This window comes from Kogia breviceps, chromosome 11 (genome assembly GCF_026419965.1).
Source record: "Kogia breviceps isolate mKogBre1 chromosome 11, mKogBre1 haplotype 1, whole genome shotgun sequence".
Classification (NCBI taxonomy): domain Eukaryota; kingdom Metazoa; phylum Chordata; class Mammalia; order Artiodactyla; family Physeteridae; genus Kogia; species Kogia breviceps.
In genome coordinates this window covers 23,236,040-23,257,893 of record NC_081320.1, presented here as the reverse complement: position 1 = coordinate 23,257,893, position 21,854 = coordinate 23,236,040, and the positions used below count along the sequence as shown (strand labels likewise).

Below are 21,854 nucleotides of genomic sequence, written 5' to 3'. Positions count from 1 at the left end.
TGGGTTCCCGCCCGGCCTGGGCCGGGAGGTCGCCCACACCCCACCCGCCCCTCCTCCACCCCGCGGTACCCGAGGCCTGCATCCCCCCGGCTGGGCGGGCGGCGGGGCCCTGCCGGGGCGGACGGGCCGTCGGGCTGTCGGGGAGGCGCCGGCGCCGGCGAAGCGGCTCCTCAAGAGGCAGCCCGCGGCCCTCGCCCCCGTCTACGGCCATACCACCCTGAACGCGCCCGATCTCGTCTGATCTCGGAAGCTAAGCAGGGTCGGGCCTGGTTAGTACTTGGATGGGAGACCGCCTGGGAATACCGGGTGCTGTAGGCTTTTTGCCTCCCGCCCCGCCTGCCTTCCCTTTTAGTAGCCCGCGGCCGAGGCCGCCTCCGCGCCACGCCCCCACGCCCCCCGCACCCCTCGCCCAACCCCACCCCACCCCCCACCCCCTGCCTCCACCCCTTTCCCCGCGCCGCCCACCCCCGCCCGCACGTCCGGGCGCCTCTGCAGGCCCCGTCTCCTCCGGCCCCTCCCACCACAGCGCGCTCTGGAGGGGGCACTGCCCGCCCCCCTGGCCGGCCAGGCGGCCAGAAAGGCGGCCCCGGTGGCCGGCGGCCCACGTGACGCTCCGGGGGTGGCTGGCCCGGACCCAGACTGCGCCGCAGGCCCGCGGGCCGTCCGTGCGGCCCGCGAGCCGCTCGGCCCGCACTTGGCCGCCGCCAGCGGCGGCCAGCCGGCTCCGGCGCAGCCACCTGTCTGCCGGTGTGTCTGTGCACGGCTGCCTGCGGGACAAGCCCTCCCTCCGCCGTTGCGCCACGGCCGGGGGCGGGAGAGGCATCGGGGGCCAGGGCCGCCGCCCCCGCGCCTTGCCGGCCACCAGGGTCGGGGTCCCGTGCTCGGCGGCTGGCCGTGCTACGGCGCCAAGGGGCCTTGCCGACTCCACGGTGGCTCCCAGTGGCTTCGGGCCAACTGCTGTCGGGCCGGATGGATGGCCAGCCCGGGCTGCGGTGGGGCTGCGCCTAGCGCCGCGTGGGCGGGGCAGGGGGGTGGGGGTGGGGAATGCACAACGGACCGCCGGCCCCGGGCCCTGAAGCCTCCGGGGCCTCGTTCCTGGGGGCGACGTGCGGGATGGGGGGCGGGGCGCCAAGCGCCGAAGGGTTTGCTGGGTTCCCGCCCGGCCTGGGCCGGGAGGTCGCCCACACCCCACCCGCCCCTCCTCCACCCCGCGGTACCCGAGGCCTGCATCCCCCCGGCTGGGCGGGCGGCGGGGCCCTGCCGGGGCGGACGGGCCGTCGGGCTGTCGGGGAGGCGCCGGCGCCGGCGAAGCGGCTCCTCAAGAGGCAGCCCGCGGCCCTCGCCCCCGTCTACGGCCATACCACCCTGAACGCGCCCGATCTCGTCTGATCTCGGAAGCTAAGCAGGGTCGGGCCTGGTTAGTACTTGGATGGGAGACCGCCTGGGAATACCGGGTGCTGTAGGCTTTTTGCCTCCCGCCCCGCCTGCCTTCCCTTTTAGTAGCCCGCGGCCGAGGCCGCCTCCGCGCCACGCCCCCACGCCCCCCGCACCCCTCGCCCAACCCCACCCCACCCCCCACCCCCTGCCTCCACCCCTTTCCCCGCGCCGCCCACCCCCGCCCGCACGTCCGGGCGCCTCTGCAGGCCCCGTCTCCTCCGGCCCCTCCCACCACAGCGCGCTCTGGAGGGGGCACTGCCCGCCCCCCTGGCCGGCCAGGCGGCCAGAAAGGCGGCCCCGGTGGCCGGCGGCCCACGTGACGCTCCGGGGGTGGCTGGCCCGGACCCAGACTGCGCCGCAGGCCCGCGGGCCGTCCGTGCGGCCCGCGAGCCGCTCGGCCCGCACTTGGCCGCCGCCAGCGGCGGCCAGCCGGCTCCGGCGCAGCCACCTGTCTGCCGGTGTGTCTGTGCACGGCTGCCTGCGGGACAAGTCCTCCCTCCGCCGTTGCGCCACGGCCGGGGGCGGGAGAGGCATCGGGGGCCAGGGCCGCCGCCCCCGCGCCTTGCCGGCCACCAGGGTCGGGGTCCCGTGCTCGGCGGCTGGCCGTGCTACGGCGCCAAGGGGCCTTGCCGACTCCACGGTGGCTCCCAGTGGCTTCGGGCCAACTGCTGTCGGGCCGGATGGATGGCCAGCCCGGGCTGCGGTGGGGCTGCGCCTAGCGCCGCGTGGGCGGGGCAGGGGGGTGGGGGTGGGGAATGCACAACGGACCGCCGGCCCCGGGCCCTGAAGCCTCCGGGGCCTCGTTCCTGGGGGCGACGTGCGGGATGGGGGGCGGGGCGCCAAGCGCCGAAGGGTTTGCTGGGTTCCCGCCCGGCCTGGGCCGGGAGGTCGCCCACACCCCACCCGCCCCTCCTCCACCCCGCGGTACCCGAGGCCTGCATCCCCCCGGCTGGGCGGGCGGCGGGGCCCTGCCGGGGCGGACGGGCCGTCGGGCTGTCGGGGAGGCGCCGGCGCCGGCGAAGCGGCTCCTCAAGAGGCAGCCCGCGGCCCTCGCCCCCGTCTACGGCCATACCACCCTGAACGCGCCCGATCTCGTCTGATCTCGGAAGCTAAGCAGGGTCGGGCCTGGTTAGTACTTGGATGGGAGACCGCCTGGGAATACCGGGTGCTGTAGGCTTTTTGCCTCCCGCCCCGCCTGCCTTCCCTTTTAGTAGCCCGCGGCCGAGGCCGCCTCCGCGCCACGCCCCCACGCCCCCCGCACCCCTCGCCCAACCCCACCCCACCCCCTGCCTCCACCCCTTTCCCCGCGCCGCCCACCCCCGCCCGCACGTCCGGGCGCCTCTGCAGGCCCCGTCTCCTCCGGCCCCTCCCACCACAGCGCGCTCTGGAGGGGGCACTGCCCGCCCCCCTGGCCGGCCAGGCGGCCAGAAAGGCGGCCCCGGTGGCCGGCGGCCCACGTGACGCTCCGGGGGTGGCTGGCCCGGACCCAGACTGCGCCGCAGGCCCGCGGGCCGTCCGTGCGGCCCGCGAGCCGCTCGGCCCGCACTTGGCCGCCGCCAGCGGCGGCCAGCCGGCTCCGGCGCAGCCACCTGTCTGCCGGTGTGTCTGTGCACGGCTGCCTGCGGGACAAGCCCTCCCTCCGCCGTTGCGCCACGGCCGGGGGCGGGAGAGGCATCGGGGGCCAGGGCCGCCGCCCCCGCGCCTTGCCGGCCACCAGGGTCGGGGTCCCGTGCTCGGCGGCTGGCCGTGCTACGGCGCCAAGGGGCCTTGCCGACTCCACGGTGGCTCCCAGTGGCTTCGGGCCAACTGCTGTCGGGCCGGATGGATGGCCAGCCCGGGCTGCGGTGGGGCTGCGCCTAGCGCCGCGTGGGCGGGGCAGGGGGGTGGGGGTGGGGAATGCACAACGGACCGCCGGCCCCGGGCCCTGAAGCCTCCGGGGCCTCGTTCCTGGGGGCGACGTGCGGGATGGGGGGCGGGGCGCCAAGCGCCGAAGGGTTTGCTGGGTTCCCGCCCGGCCTGGGCCGGGAGGTCGCCCACACCCCACCCGCCCCTCCTCCACCCCGCGGTACCCGAGGCCTGCATCCCCCCGGCTGGGCGGGCGGCGGGGCCCTGCCGGGGCGGACGGGCCGTCGGGCTGTCGGGGAGGCGCCGGCGCCGGCGAAGCGGCTCCTCAAGAGGCAGCCCGCGGCCCTCGCCCCCGTCTACGGCCATACCACCCTGAACGCGCCCGATCTCGTCTGATCTCGGAAGCTAAGCAGGGTCGGGCCTGGTTAGTACTTGGATGGGAGACCGCCTGGGAATACCGGGTGCTGTAGGCTTTTTGCCTCCCGCCCCGCCTGCCTTCCCTTTTAGTAGCCCGCGGCCGAGGCCGCCTCCGCGCCACGCCCCCACGCCCCCCGCACCCCTCGCCCAACCCCACCCCACCCCCCACCCCCTGCCTCCACCCCTTTCCCCGCGCCGCCCACCCCCGCCCGCACGTCCGGGCGCCTCTGCAGGCCCCGTCTCCTCCGGCCCCTCCCACCACAGCGCGCTCTGGAGGGGGCACTGCCCGCCCCCCTGGCCGGCCAGGCGGCCAGAAAGGCGGCCCCGGTGGCCGGCGGCCCACGTGACGCTCCGGGGGTGGCTGGCCCGGACCCAGACTGCGCCGCAGGCCCGCGGGCCGTCCGTGCGGCCCGCGAGCCGCTCGGCCCGCACTTGGCCGCCGCCAGCGGCGGCCAGCCGGCTCCGGCGCAGCCACCTGTCTGCCGGTGTGTCTGTGCACGGCTGCCTGCGGGACAAGCCCTCCCTCCGCCGTTGCGCCACGGCCGGGGGCGGGAGAGGCATCGGGGGCCAGGGCCGCCGCCCCCGCGCCTTGCCGGCCACCAGGGTCGGGGTCCCGTGCTCGGCGGCTGGCCGTGCTACGGCGCCAAGGGGCCTTGCCGACTCCACGGTGGCTCCCAGTGGCTTCGGGCCAACTGCTGTCGGGCCGAATGGATGGCCAGCCCGGGCTGCGGTGGGGCTGCGCCTAGCGCCGCGTGGGCGGGGCAGGGGGGTGGGGGTGGGGAATGCACAACGGACCGCCGGCCCCGGGCCCTGAAGCCTCCGGGGCCTCGTTCCTGGGGGCGACGTGCGGGATGGGGGGCGGGGCGCCAAGCGCCGAAGGGTTTGCTGGGTTCCCGCCCGGCCTGGGCCGGGAGGTCGCCCACACCCCACCCGCCCCTCCTCCACCCCGCGGTACCCGAGGCCTGCATCCCCCCGGCTGGGCGGGCGGCGGGGCCCTGCCGGGGCGGACGGGCCGTCGGGCTGTCGGGGAGGCGCCGGCGCCGGCGAAGCGGCTCCTCAAGAGGCAGCCCGCGGCCCTCGCCCCCGTCTACGGCCATACCACCCTGAACGCGCCCGATCTCGTCTGATCTCGGAAGCTAAGCAGGGTCGGGCCTGGTTAGTACTTGGGTGGGAGACCGCCTGGGAATACCGGGTGCTGTAGGCTTTTTGCCTCCCGCCCCGCCTGCCTTCCCTTTTAGTAGCCCGCGGCCGAGGCCGCCTCCGCGCCACGCCCCCACGCCCCCCGCACCCCTCGCCCAACCCCACCCCACCCCCCACCCCCCACCCCCCACCCCCTGCCTCCACCCCTTTCCCCGCGCCGCCCACCCCCGCCCGCACGTCCGGGCGCCTCTGCAGGCCCCGTCTCCTCCGGCCCCTCCCACCACAGCGCGCTCTGGAGGGGGCACTGCCCGCCCCCCTGGCCGGCCAGGCGGCCAGAAAGGCGGCCCCGGTGGCCGGCGGCCCACGTGACGCTCCGGGGGTGGCTGGCCCGGACCCAGACTGCGCCGCAGGCCCGCGGGCCGTCCGTGCGGCCCGCGAGCCGCTCGGCCCGCACTTGGCCGCCGCCAGCGGCGGCCAGCCGGCTCCGGCGCAGCCACCTGTCTGCCGGTGTGTCTGTGCACGGCTGCCTGCGGGACAAGCCCTCCCTCCGCCGTTGCGCCACGGCCGGGGGCGGGAGAGGCATCGGGGGCCAGGGCCGCCGCCCCCGCGCCTTGCCGGCCACCAGGGTCGGGGTCCCGTGCTCGGCGGCTGGCCGTGCTACGGCGCCAAGGGGCCTTGCCGACTCCACGGTGGCTCCCAGTGGCTTCGGGCCAACTGCTGTCGGGCCGGATGGATGGCCAGCCCGGGCTGCGGTGGGGCTGCGCCTAGCGCCGCGTGGGCGGGGCAGGGGGGTGGGGGTGGGGAATGCACAACGGACCGCCGGCCCCGGGCCCTGAAGCCTCCGGGGCCTCGTTCCTGGGGGCGACGTGCGGGATGGGGGGCGGGGCGCCAAGCGCCGAAGGGTTTGCTGGGTTCCCGCCCGGCCTGGGCCGGGAGGTCGCCCACACCCCACCCGCCCCTCCTCCACCCCGCGGTACCCGAGGCCTGCATCCCCCCGGCTGGGCGGGCGGCGGGGCCCTGCCGGGGCGGACGGGCCGTCGGGCTGTCGGGGAGGCGCCGGCGCCGGCGAAGCGACTCCTCAAGAGGCAGCCCGCGGCCCTCGCCCCCGTCTACGGCCATACCACCCTGAACGCGCCCGATCTCGTCTGATCTCGGAAGCTAAGCAGGGTCGGGCCTGGTTAGTACTTGGATGGGAGACCGCCTGGGAATACCGGGTGCTGTAGGCTTTTTGCCTCCCGCCCCGCCTGCCTTCCCTTTTAGTAGCCCGCGGCCGAGGCCGCCTCCGCGCCACGCCCCCACGCCCCCCGCACCCCTCGCCCAACCCCACCCCACCCCCCACGCCCTGCCTCCACCCCTTTCCCCGCGCCGCCCACCCCCGCCCGCACGTCCGGGCGCCTCTGCAGGCCCCGTCTCCTCCGGCCCCTCCCACCACAGCGCGCTCTGGAGGGGGCACTGCCCGCCCCCCTGGCCGGCCAGGCGGCCAGAAAGGCGGCCCCGGTGGCCGGCGGCCCACGTGACGCTCCGGGGGTGGCTGGCCCGGACCCAGACTGCGCCGCAGGCCCGCGGGCCGTCCGTGCGGCCCGCGAGCCGCTCGGCCCGCACTTGGCCGCCGCCAGCGGCGGCCAGCCGGCTCCGGCGCAGCCACCTGTCTGCCGGTGTGTCTGTGCACGGCTGCCTGCGGGACAAGCCCTCCCTCCGCCGTTGCGCCACGGCCGGGGGCGGGAGAGGCATCGGGGGCCAGGGCCGCCGCCCCCGCGCCTTGCCGGCCACCAGGGTCGGGGTCCCGTGCTCGGCGGCTGGCCGTGCTACGGCGCCAAGGGGCCTTGCCGACTCCACGGTGGCTCCCAGTGGCTTCGGGCCAACTGCTGTCGGGCCGGATGGATGGCCAGCCCGGGCTGCGGTGGGGCTGCGCCTAGCGCCGCGTGGGCGGGGCAGGGGGGTGGGGGTGGGGAATGCACAACGGACCGCCGGCCCCGGGCCCTGAAGCCTCCGGGGCCTCGTTCCTGGGGGCGACGTGCGGGATGGGGGGCGGGGCGCCAAGCGCCGAAGGGTTTGCTGGGTTCCCGCCCGGCCTGGGCCGGGAGGTCGCCCACACCCCACCCGCCCCTCCTCCACCCCGCGGTACCCGAGGCCTGCATCCCCCCGGCTGGGCGGGCGGCGGGGCCCTGCCGGGGCGGACGGGCCGTCGGGCTGTCGGGGAGGCGCCGGCGCCGGCGAAGCGGCTCCTCAAGAGGCAGCCCGCGGCCCTCGCCCCCGTCTACGGCCATACCACCCTGAACGCGCCCGATCTCGTCTGATCTCGGAAGCTAAGCAGGGTCGGGCCTGGTTAGTACTTGGATGGGAGACCGCCTGGGAATACCGGGTGCTGTAGGCTTTTTGCCTCCCGCCCCGCCTGCCTTCCCTTTTAGTAGCCCGCGGCCGAGGCCGCCTCCGCGCCACGCCCCCACGCCCCCCGCACCCCTCGCCCAACCCCACCCCACCCCCCACCCCCTGCCTCCACCCCTTTCCCCGCGCCGCCCACCCCCGCCCGCACGTCCGGGCGCCTCTGCAGGCCCCGTCTCCTCCGGCCCCTCCCACCACAGCGCGCTCTGGAGGGGGCACTGCCCGCCCCCCTGGCCGGCCAGGCGGCCAGAAAGGCGGCCCCGGTGGCCGGCGGCCCACGTGACGCTCCGGGGGTGGCTGGCCCGGACCCAGACTGCGCCGCAGGCCCGCGGGCCGTCCGTGCGGCCCGCGAGCCGCTCGGCCCGCACTTGGCCGCCGCCAGCGGCGGCCAGCCGGCTCCGGCGCAGCCACCTGTCTGCCGGTGTGTCTGTGCACGGCTGCCTGCGGGACAAGCCCTCCCTCCGCCGTTGCGCCACGGCCGGGGGCGGGAGAGGCATCGGGGGCCAGGGCCGCCGCCCCCGCGCCTTGCCGGCCACCAGGGTCGGGGTCCCGTGCTCGGCGGCTGGCCGTGCTACGGCGCCAAGGGGCCTTGCCGACTCCACGGTGGCTCCCAGTGGCTTCGGGCCAACTGCTGTCGGGCCGAATGGATGGCCAGCCCGGGCTGCGGTGGGGCTGCGCCTAGCGCCGCGTGGGCGGGGCAGGGGGGTGGGGGTGGGGAATGCACAACGGACCGCCGGCCCCGGGCCCTGAAGCCTCCGGGGCCTCGTTCCTGGGGGCGACGTGCGGGATGGGGGGCGGGGCGCCAAGCGCCGAAGGGTTTGCTGGGTTCCCGCCCGGCCTGGGCCGGGAGGTCGCCCACACCCCACCCGCCCCTCCTCCACCCCGCGGTACCCGAGGCCTGCATCCCCCCGGCTGGGCGGGCGGCGGGGCCCTGCCGGGGCGGACGGGCCGTCGGGCTGTCGGGGAGGCGCCGGCGCCGGCGAAGCGGCTCCTCAAGAGGCAGCCCGCGGCCCTCGCCCCCGTCTACGGCCATACCACCCTGAACGCGCCCGATCTCGTCTGATCTCGGAAGCTAAGCAGGGTCGGGCCTGGTTAGTACTTGGATGGGAGACCGCCTGGGAATACCGGGTGCTGTAGGCTTTTTGCCTCCCGCCCCGCCTGCCTTCCCTTTTAGTAGCCCGCGGCCGAGGCCGCCTCCGCGCCACGCCCCCACGCCCCCCGCACCCCTCGCCCAACCCCACCCCACCCCCCACCCCCTGCCTCCACCCCTTTCCCCGCGCCGCCCACCCCCGCCCGCACGTCCGGGCGCCTCTGCAGGCCCCGTCTCCTCCGGCCCCTCCCACCACAGCGCGCTCTGGAGGGGGCACTGCCCGCCCCCCTGGCCGGCCAGGCGGCCAGAAAGGCGGCCCCGGTGGCCGGCGGCCCACGTGACGCTCCGGGGGTGGCTGGCCCGGACCCAGACTGCGCCGCAGGCCCGCGGGCCGTCCGTGCGGCCCGCGAGCCGCTCGGCCCGCACTTGGCCGCCGCCAGCGGCGGCCAGCCGGCTCCGGCGCAGCCACCTGTCTGCCGGTGTGTCTGTGCACGGCTGCCTGCGGGACAAGTCCTCCCTCCGCCGTTGCGCCACGGCCGGGGGCGGGAGAGGCATCGGGGGCCAGGGCCGCCGCCCCCGCGCCTTGCCGGCCACCAGGGTCGGGGTCCCGTGCTCGGCGGCTGGCCGTGCTACGGCGCCAAGGGGCCTTGCCGACTCCACGGTGGCTCCCAGTGGCTTCGGGCCAACTGCTGTCGGGCCGGATGGATGGCCAGCCCGGGCTGCGGTGGGGCTGCGCCTAGCGCCGCGTGGGCGGGGCAGGGGGGTGGGGGTGGGGAATGCACAACGGACCGCCGGCCCCGGGCCCTGAAGCCTCCGGGGCCTCGTTCCTGGGGGCGACGTGCGGGATGGGGGGCGGGGCGCCAAGCGCCGAAGGGTTTGCTGGGTTCCCGCCCGGCCTGGGCCGGGAGGTCGCCCACACCCCACCCGCCCCTCCTCCACCCCGCGGTACCCGAGGCCTGCATCCCCCCGGCTGGGCGGGCGGCGGGGCCCTGCCGGGGCGGACGGGCCGTCGGGCTGTCGGGGAGGCGCCGGCGCCGGCGAAGCGGCTCCTCAAGAGGCAGCCCGCGGCCCTCGCCCCCGTCTACGGCCATACCACCCTGAACGCGCCCGATCTCGTCTGATCTCGGAAGCTAAGCAGGGTCGGGCCTGGTTAGTACTTGGATGGGAGACCGCCTGGGAATACCGGGTGCTGTAGGCTTTTTGCCTCCCGCCCCGCCTGCCTTCCCTTTTAGTAGCCCGCGGCCGAGGCCGCCTCCGCGCCACGCCCCCACGCCCCCCGCACCCCTCGCCCAACCCCACCCCACCCCCTGCCTCCACCCCTTTCCCCGCGCCGCCCACCCCCGCCCGCACGTCCGGGCGCCTCTGCAGGCCCCGTCTCCTCCGGCCCCTCCCACCACAGCGCGCTCTGGAGGGGGCACTGCCCGCCCCCCTGGCCGGCCAGGCGGCCAGAAAGGCGGCCCCGGTGGCCGGCGGCCCACGTGACGCTCCGGGGGTGGCTGGCCCGGACCCAGACTGCGCCGCAGGCCCGCGGGCCGTCCGTGCGGCCCGCGAGCCGCTCGGCCCGCACTTGGCCGCCGCCAGCGGCGGCCAGCCGGCTCCGGCGCAGCCACCTGTCTGCCGGTGTGTCTGTGCACGGCTGCCTGCGGGACAAGCCCTCCCTCCGCCGTTGCGCCACGGCCGGGGGCGGGAGAGGCATCGGGGGCCAGGGCCGCCGCCCCCGCGCCTTGCCGGCCACCAGGGTCGGGGTCCCGTGCTCGGCGGCTGGCCGTGCTACGGCGCCAAGGGGCCTTGCCGACTCCACGGTGGCTCCCAGTGGCTTCGGGCCAACTGCTGTCGGGCCGGATGGATGGCCAGCCCGGGCTGCGGTGGGGCTGCGCCTAGCGCCGCGTGGGCGGGGCAGGGGGGTGGGGGTGGGGAATGCACAACGGACCGCCGGCCCCGGGCCCTGAAGCCTCCGGGGCCTCGTTCCTGGGGGCGACGTGCGGGATGGGGGGCGGGGCGCCAAGCGCCGAAGGGTTTGCTGGGTTCCCGCCCGGCCTGGGCCGGGAGGTCGCCCACACCCCACCCGCCCCTCCTCCACCCCGCGGTACCCGAGGCCTGCATCCCCCCGGCTGGGCGGGCGGCGGGGCCCTGCCGGGGCGGACGGGCCGTCGGGCTGTCGGGGAGGCGCCGGCGCCGGCGAAGCGGCTCCTCAAGAGGCAGCCCGCGGCCCTCGCCCCCGTCTACGGCCATACCACCCTGAACGCGCCCGATCTCGTCTGATCTCGGAAGCTAAGCAGGGTCGGGCCTGGTTAGTACTTGGATGGGAGACCGCCTGGGAATACCGGGTGCTGTAGGCTTTTTGCCTCCCGCCCCGCCTGCCTTCCCTTTTAGTAGCCCGCGGCCGAGGCCGCCTCCGCGCCACGCCCCCACGCCCCCCGCACCCCTCGCCCAACCCCACCCCACCCCCCACCCCCTGCCTCCACCCCTTTCCCCGCGCCGCCCACCCCCGCCCGCACGTCCGGGCGCCTCTGCAGGCCCCGTCTCCTCCGGCCCCTCCCACCACAGCGCGCTCTGGAGGGGGCACTGCCCGCCCCCCTGGCCGGCCAGGCGGCCAGAAAGGCGGCCCCGGTGGCCGGCGGCCCACGTGACGCTCCGGGGGTGGCTGGCCCGGACCCAGACTGCGCCGCAGGCCCGCGGGCCGTCCGTGCGGCCCGCGAGCCGCTCGGCCCGCACTTGGCCGCCGCCAGCGGCGGCCAGCCGGCTCCGGCGCAGCCACCTGTCTGCCGGTGTGTCTGTGCACGGCTGCCTGCGGGACAAGCCCTCCCTCCGCCGTTGCGCCACGGCCGGGGGCGGGAGAGGCATCGGGGGCCAGGGCCGCCGCCCCCGCGCCTTGCCGGCCACCAGGGTCGGGGTCCCGTGCTCGGCGGCTGGCCGTGCTACGGCGCCAAGGGGCCTTGCCGACTCCACGGTGGCTCCCAGTGGCTTCGGGCCAACTGCTGTCGGGCCGAATGGATGGCCAGCCCGGGCTGCGGTGGGGCTGCGCCTAGCGCCGCGTGGGCGGGGCAGGGGGGTGGGGGTGGGGAATGCACAACGGACCGCCGGCCCCGGGCCCTGAAGCCTCCGGGGCCTCGTTCCTGGGGGCGACGTGCGGGATGGGGGGCGGGGCGCCAAGCGCCGAAGGGTTTGCTGGGTTCCCGCCCGGCCTGGGCCGGGAGGTCGCCCACACCCCACCCGCCCCTCCTCCACCCCGCGGTACCCGAGGCCTGCATCCCCCCGGCTGGGCGGGCGGCGGGGCCCTGCCGGGGCGGACGGGCCGTCGGGCTGTCGGGGAGGCGCCGGCGCCGGCGAAGCGGCTCCTCAAGAGGCAGCCCGCGGCCCTCGCCCCCGTCTACGGCCATACCACCCTGAACGCGCCCGATCTCGTCTGATCTCGGAAGCTAAGCAGGGTCGGGCCTGGTTAGTACTTGGGTGGGAGACCGCCTGGGAATACCGGGTGCTGTAGGCTTTTTGCCTCCCGCCCCGCCTGCCTTCCCTTTTAGTAGCCCGCGGCCGAGGCCGCCTCCGCGCCACGCCCCCACGCCCCCCGCACCCCTCGCCCAACCCCACCCCACCCCCCACCCCCCACCCCCCACCCCCTGCCTCCACCCCTTTCCCCGCGCCGCCCACCCCCGCCCGCACGTCCGGGCGCCTCTGCAGGCCCCGTCTCCTCCGGCCCCTCCCACCACAGCGCGCTCTGGAGGGGGCACTGCCCGCCCCCCTGGCCGGCCAGGCGGCCAGAAAGGCGGCCCCGGTGGCCGGCGGCCCACGTGACGCTCCGGGGGTGGCTGGCCCGGACCCAGACTGCGCCGCAGGCCCGCGGGCCGTCCGTGCGGCCCGCGAGCCGCTCGGCCCGCACTTGGCCGCCGCCAGCGGCGGCCAGCCGGCTCCGGCGCAGCCACCTGTCTGCCGGTGTGTCTGTGCACGGCTGCCTGCGGGACAAGCCCTCCCTCCGCCGTTGCGCCACGGCCGGGGGCGGGAGAGGCATCGGGGGCCAGGGCCGCCGCCCCCGCGCCTTGCCGGCCACCAGGGTCGGGGTCCCGTGCTCGGCGGCTGGCCGTGCTACGGCGCCAAGGGGCCTTGCCGACTCCACGGTGGCTCCCAGTGGCTTCGGGCCAACTGCTGTCGGGCCGGATGGATGGCCAGCCCGGGCTGCGGTGGGGCTGCGCCTAGCGCCGCGTGGGCGGGGCAGGGGGGTGGGGGTGGGGAATGCACAACGGACCGCCGGCCCCGGGCCCTGAAGCCTCCGGGGCCTCGTTCCTGGGGGCGACGTGCGGGATGGGGGGCGGGGCGCCAAGCGCCGAAGGGTTTGCTGGGTTCCCGCCCGGCCTGGGCCGGGAGGTCGCCCACACCCCACCCGCCCCTCCTCCACCCCGCGGTACCCGAGGCCTGCATCCCCCCGGCTGGGCGGGCGGCGGGGCCCTGCCGGGGCGGACGGGCCGTCGGGCTGTCGGGGAGGCGCCGGCGCCGGCGAAGCGACTCCTCAAGAGGCAGCCCGCGGCCCTCGCCCCCGTCTACGGCCATACCACCCTGAACGCGCCCGATCTCGTCTGATCTCGGAAGCTAAGCAGGGTCGGGCCTGGTTAGTACTTGGATGGGAGACCGCCTGGGAATACCGGGTGCTGTAGGCTTTTTGCCTCCCGCCCCGCCTGCCTTCCCTTTTAGTAGCCCGCGGCCGAGGCCGCCTCCGCGCCACGCCCCCACGCCCCCCGCACCCCTCGCCCAACCCCACCCCACCCCCCACGCCCTGCCTCCACCCCTTTCCCCGCGCCGCCCACCCCCGCCCGCACGTCCGGGCGCCTCTGCAGGCCCCGTCTCCTCCGGCCCCTCCCACCACAGCGCGCTCTGGAGGGGGCACTGCCCGCCCCCCTGGCCGGCCAGGCGGCCAGAAAGGCGGCCCCGGTGGCCGGCGGCCCACGTGACGCTCCGGGGGTGGCTGGCCCGGACCCAGACTGCGCCGCAGGCCCGCGGGCCGTCCGTGCGGCCCGCGAGCCGCTCGGCCCGCACTTGGCCGCCGCCAGCGGCGGCCAGCCGGCTCCGGCGCAGCCACCTGTCTGCCGGTGTGTCTGTGCACGGCTGCCTGCGGGACAAGCCCTCCCTCCGCCGTTGCGCCACGGCCGGGGGCGGGAGAGGCATCGGGGGCCAGGGCCGCCGCCCCCGCGCCTTGCCGGCCACCAGGGTCGGGGTCCCGTGCTCGGCGGCTGGCCGTGCTACGGCGCCAAGGGGCCTTGCCGACTCCACGGTGGCTCCCAGTGGCTTCGGGCCAACTGCTGTCGGGCCGGATGGATGGCCAGCCCGGGCTGCGGTGGGGCTGCGCCTAGCGCCGCGTGGGCGGGGCAGGGGGGTGGGGGTGGGGAATGCACAACGGACCGCCGGCCCCGGGCCCTGAAGCCTCCGGGGCCTCGTTCCTGGGGGCGACGTGCGGGATGGGGGGCGGGGCGCCAAGCGCCGAAGGGTTTGCTGGGTTCCCGCCCGGCCTGGGCCGGGAGGTCGCCCACACCCCACCCGCCCCTCCTCCACCCCGCGGTACCCGAGGCCTGCATCCCCCCGGCTGGGCGGGCGGCGGGGCCCTGCCGGGGCGGACGGGCCGTCGGGCTGTCGGGGAGGCGCCGGCGCCGGCGAAGCGGCTCCTCAAGAGGCAGCCCGCGGCCCTCGCCCCCGTCTACGGCCATACCACCCTGAACGCGCCCGATCTCGTCTGATCTCGGAAGCTAAGCAGGGTCGGGCCTGGTTAGTACTTGGATGGGAGACCGCCTGGGAATACCGGGTGCTGTAGGCTTTTTGCCTCCCGCCCCGCCTGCCTTCCCTTTTAGTAGCCCGCGGCCGAGGCCGCCTCCGCGCCACGCCCCCACGCCCCCCGCACCCCTCGCCCAACCCCACCCCACCCCCCACCCCCTGCCTCCACCCCTTTCCCCGCGCCGCCCACCCCCGCCCGCACGTCCGGGCGCCTCTGCAGGCCCCGTCTCCTCCGGCCCCTCCCACCACAGCGCGCTCTGGAGGGGGCACTGCCCGCCCCCCTGGCCGGCCAGGCGGCCAGAAAGGCGGCCCCGGTGGCCGGCGGCCCACGTGACGCTCCGGGGGTGGCTGGCCCGGACCCAGACTGCGCCGCAGGCCCGCGGGCCGTCCGTGCGGCCCGCGAGCCGCTCGGCCCGCACTTGGCCGCCGCCAGCGGCGGCCAGCCGGCTCCGGCGCAGCCACCTGTCTGCCGGTGTGTCTGTGCACGGCTGCCTGCGGGACAAGCCCTCCCTCCGCCGTTGCGCCACGGCCGGGGGCGGGAGAGGCATCGGGGGCCAGGGCCGCCGCCCCCGCGCCTTGCCGGCCACCAGGGTCGGGGTCCCGTGCTCGGCGGCTGGCCGTGCTACGGCGCCAAGGGGCCTTGCCGACTCCACGGTGGCTCCCAGTGGCTTCGGGCCAACTGCTGTCGGGCCGAATGGATGGCCAGCCCGGGCTGCGGTGGGGCTGCGCCTAGCGCCGCGTGGGCGGGGCAGGGGGGTGGGGGTGGGGAATGCACAACGGACCGCCGGCCCCGGGCCCTGAAGCCTCCGGGGCCTCGTTCCTGGGGGCGACGTGCGGGATGGGGGGCGGGGCGCCAAGCGCCGAAGGGTTTGCTGGGTTCCCGCCCGGCCTGGGCCGGGAGGTCGCCCACACCCCACCCGCCCCTCCTCCACCCCGCGGTACCCGAGGCCTGCATCCCCCCGGCTGGGCGGGCGGCGGGGCCCTGCCGGGGCGGACGGGCCGTCGGGCTGTCGGGGAGGCGCCGGCGCCGGCGAAGCGGCTCCTCAAGAGGCAGCCCGCGGCCCTCGCCCCCGTCTACGGCCATACCACCCTGAACGCGCCCGATCTCGTCTGATCTCGGAAGCTAAGCAGGGTCGGGCCTGGTTAGTACTTGGATGGGAGACCGCCTGGGAATACCGGGTGCTGTAGGCTTTTTGCCTCCCGCCCCGCCTGCCTTCCCTTTTAGTAGCCCGCGGCCGAGGCCGCCTCCGCGCCACGCCCCCACGCCCCCCGCACCCCTCGCCCAACCCCACCCCACCCCCCACCCCCCACCCCCCACCCCCTGCCTCCACCCCTTTCCCCGCGCCGCCCACCCCCGCCCGCACGTCCGGGCGCCTCTGCAGGCCCCGTCTCCTCCGGCCCCTCCCACCACAGCGCGCTCTGGAGGGGGCACTGCCCGCCCCCCTGGCCGGCCAGGCGGCCAGAAAGGCGGCCCCGGTGGCCGGCGGCCCACGTGACGCTCCGGGGGTGGCTGGCCCGGACCCAGACTGCGCCGCAGGCCCGCGGGCCGTCCGTGCGGCCCGCGAGCCGCTCGGCCCGCACTTGGCCGCCGCCAGCGGCGGCCAGCCGGCTCCGGCGCAGCCACCTGTCTGCCGGTGTGTCTGTGCACGGCTGCCTGCGGGACAAGCCCTCCCTCCGCCGTTGCGCCACGGCCGGGGGCGGGAGAGGCATCGGGGGCCAGGGCCGCCGCCCCCGCGCCTTGCCGGCCACCAGGGTCGGGGTCCCGTGCTCGGCGGCTGGCCGTGCTACGGCGCCAAGGGGCCTTGCCGACTCCACGGTGGCTCCCAGTGGCTTCGGGCCAACTGCTGTCGGGCCGGATGGATGGCCAGCCCGGGCTGCGGTGGGGCTGCGCCTAGCGCCGCGTGGGCGGGGCAGGGGGGTGGGGGTGGGGAATGCACAACGGACCGCCGGCCCCGGGCCCTGAAGCCTCCGGGGCCTCGTTCCTGGGGGCGACGTGCGGGATGGGGGGCGGGGCGCCAAGCGCCGAAGGGTTTGCTGGGTTCCCGCCCGGCCTGGGCCGGGAGGTCGCCCACACCCCACCCGCCCCTCCTCCACCCCGCGGTACCCGAGGCCTGCATCCCCCCGGCTGGGCGGGCGGCGGGGCCCTGCCGGGGCGGACGGGCCGTCGGGCTGTCGGGGAGGCGCCGGCGCCGGCGAAGCGACTCCTCAAGAGGCAGCCCGCGGCCCTCGCCCCCGTCTACGGCCATACCACCCTGAACGCGCCCGATCTCGTCTGATCTCGGAAGCTAAGCAGGGTCGGGCCTGGTTAGTACTTGGATGGGAGACCGCCTGGGAATACCGGGTGCTGTAGGCTTTTTGCCTCCCGCCCCGCCTGCCTTCCCTTTTAGTAGCCCGCGGCCGAGGCCGCCTCCGCGCCACGCCCCCACGCCCCCCGCACCCCTCGCCCAACCCCACCCCACCCCCCACGCCCTGCCTCCACCCCTTTCCCCGCGCCGCCCACCCCCGCCCGCACGTCCGGGCGCCTCTGCAGGCCCCGTCTCCTCCGGCCCCTCCCACCACAGCGCGCTCTGGAGGGGGCACTGCCCGCCCCCCTGGCCGGCCAGGCGGCCAGAAAGGCGGCCCCGGTGGCCGGCGGCCCACGTGACGCTCCGGGGGTGGCTGGCCCGGACCCAGACTGCGCCGCAGGCCCGCGGGCCGTCCGTGCGGCCCGCGAGCCGCTCGGCCCGCACTTGGCCGCCGCCAGCGGCGGCCAGCCGGCTCCGGCGCAGCCACCTGTCTGCCGGTGTGTCTGTGCACGGCTGCCTGCGGGACAAGCCCTCCCTCCGCCGTTGCGCCACGGCCGGGGGCGGGAGAGGCATCGGGGGCCAGGGCCGCCGCCCCCGCGCCTTGCCGGCCACCAGGGTCGGGGTCCCGTGCTCGGCGGCTGGCCGTGCTACGGCGCCAAGGGGCCTTGCCGACTCCACGGTGGCTCCCAGTGGCTTCGGGCCAACTGCTGTCGGGCCGGATGGATGGCCAGCCCGGGCTGCGGTGGGGCTGCGCCTAGCGCCGCGTGGGCGGGGCAGGGGGGGTGGGGGTGGGGAATGCACAACGGACCGCCGGCCCCGGGCCCTGAAGCCTCCGGGGCCTCGTTCCTGGGGGCGACGTGCGGGATGGGGGGCGGGGCGCCAAGCGCCGAAGGGTTTGCTGGGTTCCCGCCCGGCCTGGGCCGGGAGGTCGCCCACACCCCACCCGCCCCTCCTCCACCCCGCGGTACCCGAGGCCTGCATCCCCCCGGCTGGGCGGGCGGCGGGGCCCTGCCGGGGCGGACGGGCCGTCGGGCTGTCGGGGAGGCGCCGGCGCCGGCGAAGCGGCTCCTCAAGAGGCAGCCCGCGGCCCTCGCCCCCGTCTACGGCCATACCACCCTGAACGCGCCCGATCTCGTCTGATCTCGGAAGCTAAGCAGGGTCGGGCCTGGTTAGTACTTGGATGGGAGACCGCCTGGGAATACCGGGTGCTGTAGGCTTTTTGCCTCCCGCCCCGCCTGCCTTCCCTTTTAGTAGCCCGCGGCCGAGGCCGCCTCCGCGCCACGCCCCCACGCCCCCCGCACCCCTCGCCCAACCCCACCCCACCCCCCACCCCCCACCCCCCACCCCCTGCCTCCACCCCTTTCCCCGCGCCGCCCACCCCCGCCCGCACGTCCGGGCGCCTCTGCAGGCCCCGTCTCCTCCGGCCCCTCCCACCACAGCGCGCTCTGGAGGGGGCACTGCCCGCCCCCCTGGCCGGCCAGGCGGCCAGAAAGGCGGCCCCGGTGGCCGGCGGCCCACGTGACGCTCCGGGGGTGGCTGGCCCGGACCCAGACTGCGCCGCAGGCCCGCGGGCCGTCCGTGCGGCCCGCGAGCCGCTCGGCCCGCACTTGGCCGCCGCCAGCGGCGGCCAGCCGGCTCCGGCGCAGCCACCTGTCTGCCGGTGTGTCTGTGCACGGCTGCCTGCGGGACAAGCCCTCCCTCCGCCGTTGCGCCACGGCCGGGGGCGGGAGAGGCATCGGGGGCCAGGGCCGCCGCCCCCGCGCCTTGCCGGCCACCAGGGTCGGGGTCCCGTGCTCGGCGGCTGGCCGTGCTACGGCGCCAAGGGGCCTTGCCGACTCCACGGTGGCTCCCAGTGGCTTCGGGCCAACTGCTGTCGGGCCGGATGGATGGCCAGCCCGGGCTGCGGTGGGGCTGCGCCTAGCGCCGCGTGGGCGGGGCAGGGGGGGTGGGGGTGGGGAATGCACAACGGACCGCCGGCCCCGGGCCCTGAAGCCTCCGGGGCCTCGTTCCTGGGGGCGACGTGCGGGATGGGGGGCGGGGCGCCAAGCGCCGAAGGGTTTGCTGGGTTCCCGCCCGGCCTGGGCCGGGAGGTCGCCCACACCCCACCCGCCCCTCCTCCACCCCGCGGTACCCGAGGCCTGCATCCCCTCGGCTGGGCGGGCGGCGGGGCCCTGCCGGGGCGGACGGGCCGTCGGGCTGTCGGGGAGGCGCCGGCGCCGGCGAAGCGGCTCCTCAAGAGGCAGCCCGCGGCCCTCGCCCCCGTCTACGGCCATACCACCCTGAACGCGCCCGATCTCGTCTGATCTCGGAAGCTAAGCAGGGTCGGGCCTGGTTAGTACTTGGATGGGAGACCGCCTGGGAATACCGGGTGCTGTAGGCTTTTTGCCTCCCGCCCCGCCTGCCTTCCCTTTTAGTAGCCCGCGGCCGAGGCCGCCTCCGCCCCCCTCCCCCTCCACCACTTTCCCCGAGCCCCCCATCCCCCGCCCACCCGACAGGGCGCCTCTGCAGGCCCTGTCTCCTCCGCTCCCAGCCACCACAGCGCGCTCTGGAGTCCTTTGCCTTTAAGTTCTTTTTTTTTTTTTTTTTTTTTTTTGTCTTTCGCGTGCCTCTTACTGCTGTGGCCTTTGAAATTTCGGACCACAGGCTACGGACGCGCAGGCTGATCGTCCTTGGCTCACGGGTGCAGGTGCCTCGTGGCATGTGGGATCTTTCCGGATAGGGGAACGAAACCGTCTGCTCTTCATAGGCAGGAGGTCTTCTAACCCCTCCGCCAGCAGGGATGCCCACAAATGACTTTTGATTCATAGGACTTCCTGACGTTATTTCACAAATATTTTGATAGGAGAAATCAATGTAGTTATTTTTTGTGTCACTAATTGATGAATGGAGTAGAAAAACATGATGCATCAATACCAGGGAATGTTATTCAGCCGGAAAAGAAGGCAATGTTTTTTTTTTTTTTTCTTGCGGTTTGCTGGCCTCTCACTGTTGTGGCCTCTCCCGTCGTAGAGCACAGGCTCGAGACACGCATGCTTAGCCGCCATGACTCACCGGCCCAGCCGCTCCGCAGCATGTGGGGTTTTCGTTGACTAGGGCACGAACCCGTCTCCCCTGCATCGGCAGGCAGATTCTCAACCACTGCTCCACCAGGGAAGCCCAAGGAAGGCAATTCTGACACAGACTGCACCAGGGATGAACCTTGCGGGCATTATGCTCAGTGATGTAAGATAGACACACACAAAAAGAAACAGTTCTTGATCCACTCATACAAGGCTCCTAGAGCAGTCGGAGACAGAAAGTAGGATGTTGAGTTCTAGGGGCTGAGGGAGGGACGATGGGGAGTGAGTGTTTAATGGGGACTGTTTCAGTTTTGCAAGATGAAGTTCTGGAGGACAATGGCAGTCAGCTTTGCACAACAGTGTTACGTGTATTGGACCACAATTTTTAAAACTTTTTAAAAAACAACAGGAAATAGTCCATGAATACCACAAGATGCACAACTTCACTAACCACCGAGGGATTAAAACCGTAAGAAAAATACTGTGCATACACCTACCAGAATGGCAGACATGAAAGACATAGTATCAAATATCAGCAGGATGTGTAGCAATGGAAAGTCTGGTACGCAGCGGGGGAACGCAACCACTTCTGAGACAATCGGGCCTCAGATAGCGAAGTCCGTGCACACAGACCCGCAATGCTCCTCCCAGCTGAATACAAACCCACCAGCCCTGCACCAGGACACACGTACACGGACTCTGCAGCCACAGGAGCCAAACCTGAAAGAACCTGAAGGCCACCACAAGTGGATGCAGAAATGAACCATGCACACTCCTATGAAGGAATATTCCACAGCAATGGAGTACATTTTGTTTAAAGGTAGTAAAACTATAAAAATTATTTTTGAAAAAACTATATTCACAAGATGAAAGAATCTATACTTCTGGCACCTAGGGATTGTCGAATGCTCCTAAAAATGGATTGTTGTGGAAATGTTTATTATAAGGAAATTGACATATTCTCTAGGAAGGACGGTGTGAATGGGCCTGTTACATTTTCTACATTGAAGACATACACAGGTTTTGATTCTACTTCTGTTAAATCAAGTGGGGCTTCATTGGATTTCTGCTACTGTGGAGGTAATCAAATTCTGGGTAGGGGTCAGGAGGAAATTAGTCATAGGTGTTCTTGTGTAATAATTACTGTTGAAAGTGTAAATGATCCATTTATCAGTAAGACTGAGAATAGAATAACTGCTACATTACTTCGTATGAGATTGTCTGTGCTACTGTCCTTAGAGCTCCAGTGAGTGAGTATTTTGAATGTGAAGCTCATCCAGATCTGAGGATGGAATAAATGGCTAGGTGTGATATGGCTAATATAAATAATGTGCCTACATTTATATTAATTAGTGGATAAGATATGCGAAGAGGAATTCATGTTGTGAGAGCCAAGGTTAAGGCTAGCATTGGGGCAATAATATATAAATAGATGATGTTGATGGACATAGTGGTTCTTTTAAAAGTAATGTGAATACCTCAGCAATGGGTTGTAATAATCCATGGGGGCTGATGATTTTTGGCCCTTTCTGGATTTGTATATAGCCTAGGATTTTCCATTTAGTTAATATGAGGAATGTTATGGTGAATTAAATTGGGTAATTTGTGAAAGAATGTTGATTATAAACATATTCTTAGGAAGAGGACTTGAACCAGTACAGATAAATGTTTCCGTTTTACATAATTACCGGGCTCTGCCACCGTAACAAACCCTCTTCTACAGTAGGGTATGTATAAATTAATTGAATGTAGATTATATCATCATTTAGTTTGACGACATTTTGTAAAGTAAGCCGTATTGCTCTTGTCCTTTCATACTGGAAGAAATCTGCAATAGACAGAAACCAACCAGGATGACTCCAGGCTGAACTCAGATCACGTGAGACTTTAATCGTTGAACAAACAGACAATTAATAGCAGTTATACCATTGAAATGTCGTGATCCAGCATCAAGGTCATAAACCATATTGCCGATATGAACTCCAGAATACAATTCCACTATTATCCCTAGTACAACTTGTTCTGTTGATCAGTGTTTTAGAAGAACAGATGATAAAGCATTTTGACTAGCTGGTCTAAATTTTAATTACTGAGAGGTGGTTTTATTATCAAAAATTAAATGGCGCACGGGCTTAAGGTACACCGGTTTCAGTAGTTGTGGCACGCAGGCTCAGTAGTTGTGGCCCACTGGCTTAGTTGCTCCGTGGCACGTGGGATCTTCCCGGACTGGGGATTGAACCCGTGTCCCCTGCATTGGCAGGCAATTCTTAACCACTGCATCACCAGGGAAGTCCCAGAATAGCAGTCTCCCTTTTAATATACCTTAAGCCCAAAGAATCCATGGAAAATTGTTACAGAAAATAAGACAATAAAGTATTGTAAGAACTATAACAGAAGCAATAGTACACAGTTCATATAGACACACCCCAAGCAATTACAAAGTAT

General features: G+C 72.8%; 17 non-coding genes across 17 annotated transcripts; all 17 read left to right on the top strand.

The window, feature by feature from the left end:
• Positions 1–199: 199 nt before the first annotated feature.
• LOC131766084 (5S ribosomal RNA) lies at positions 200–318 on the top strand. Its single transcript, XR_009338385.1, has one exon. It is a non-coding gene; the product is annotated as a 5S ribosomal RNA (ribosomal RNA).
• A 1,029-nt stretch (positions 319–1,347) lies between these two features.
• On the top strand, positions 1,348–1,466 carry LOC131766080 (5S ribosomal RNA). The gene has a single exon (XR_009338381.1). It is a non-coding gene; the product is annotated as a 5S ribosomal RNA (ribosomal RNA).
• A 1,029-nt stretch (positions 1,467–2,495) lies between these two features.
• Positions 2,496–2,614, top strand: LOC131766068 (5S ribosomal RNA). Its single transcript, XR_009338370.1, has one exon. It is a non-coding gene; the product is annotated as a 5S ribosomal RNA (ribosomal RNA).
• Positions 2,615–3,636: 1,022 nt separating this feature from the next.
• LOC131766057 (5S ribosomal RNA) lies at positions 3,637–3,755 on the top strand. The gene has a single exon (XR_009338359.1). It is a non-coding gene; the product is annotated as a 5S ribosomal RNA (ribosomal RNA).
• A 1,029-nt stretch (positions 3,756–4,784) lies between these two features.
• On the top strand, positions 4,785–4,903 carry LOC131766119 (5S ribosomal RNA). Its single transcript, XR_009338420.1, has one exon. It is a non-coding gene; the product is annotated as a 5S ribosomal RNA (ribosomal RNA).
• A 1,043-nt stretch (positions 4,904–5,946) lies between these two features.
• Positions 5,947–6,065, top strand: LOC131766045 (5S ribosomal RNA). The gene has a single exon (XR_009338348.1). It is a non-coding gene; the product is annotated as a 5S ribosomal RNA (ribosomal RNA).
• A 1,029-nt stretch (positions 6,066–7,094) lies between these two features.
• Positions 7,095–7,213, top strand: LOC131766034 (5S ribosomal RNA). Its single transcript, XR_009338337.1, has one exon. It is a non-coding gene; the product is annotated as a 5S ribosomal RNA (ribosomal RNA).
• A 1,029-nt stretch (positions 7,214–8,242) lies between these two features.
• On the top strand, positions 8,243–8,361 carry LOC131766023 (5S ribosomal RNA). Its single transcript, XR_009338331.1, has one exon. It is a non-coding gene; the product is annotated as a 5S ribosomal RNA (ribosomal RNA).
• Positions 8,362–9,390: 1,029 nt separating this feature from the next.
• Positions 9,391–9,509, top strand: LOC131766011 (5S ribosomal RNA). The gene has a single exon (XR_009338329.1). It is a non-coding gene; the product is annotated as a 5S ribosomal RNA (ribosomal RNA).
• Positions 9,510–10,531: 1,022 nt separating this feature from the next.
• Positions 10,532–10,650, top strand: LOC131766000 (5S ribosomal RNA). Its single transcript, XR_009338328.1, has one exon. It is a non-coding gene; the product is annotated as a 5S ribosomal RNA (ribosomal RNA).
• A 1,029-nt stretch (positions 10,651–11,679) lies between these two features.
• LOC131766117 (5S ribosomal RNA) lies at positions 11,680–11,798 on the top strand. The gene has a single exon (XR_009338418.1). It is a non-coding gene; the product is annotated as a 5S ribosomal RNA (ribosomal RNA).
• Positions 11,799–12,841: 1,043 nt separating this feature from the next.
• LOC131765989 (5S ribosomal RNA) lies at positions 12,842–12,960 on the top strand. The gene has a single exon (XR_009338327.1). It is a non-coding gene; the product is annotated as a 5S ribosomal RNA (ribosomal RNA).
• A 1,029-nt stretch (positions 12,961–13,989) lies between these two features.
• Positions 13,990–14,108, top strand: LOC131766118 (5S ribosomal RNA). Its single transcript, XR_009338419.1, has one exon. It is a non-coding gene; the product is annotated as a 5S ribosomal RNA (ribosomal RNA).
• A 1,029-nt stretch (positions 14,109–15,137) lies between these two features.
• On the top strand, positions 15,138–15,256 carry LOC131766107 (5S ribosomal RNA). Its single transcript, XR_009338408.1, has one exon. It is a non-coding gene; the product is annotated as a 5S ribosomal RNA (ribosomal RNA).
• A 1,043-nt stretch (positions 15,257–16,299) lies between these two features.
• LOC131766096 (5S ribosomal RNA) lies at positions 16,300–16,418 on the top strand. The gene has a single exon (XR_009338397.1). It is a non-coding gene; the product is annotated as a 5S ribosomal RNA (ribosomal RNA).
• Positions 16,419–17,448: 1,030 nt separating this feature from the next.
• On the top strand, positions 17,449–17,567 carry LOC131766085 (5S ribosomal RNA). The gene has a single exon (XR_009338386.1). It is a non-coding gene; the product is annotated as a 5S ribosomal RNA (ribosomal RNA).
• A 1,044-nt stretch (positions 17,568–18,611) lies between these two features.
• LOC131765982 (5S ribosomal RNA) lies at positions 18,612–18,730 on the top strand. The gene has a single exon (XR_009338326.1). It is a non-coding gene; the product is annotated as a 5S ribosomal RNA (ribosomal RNA).
• Positions 18,731–21,854: the final 3,124 nt, after the last annotated feature.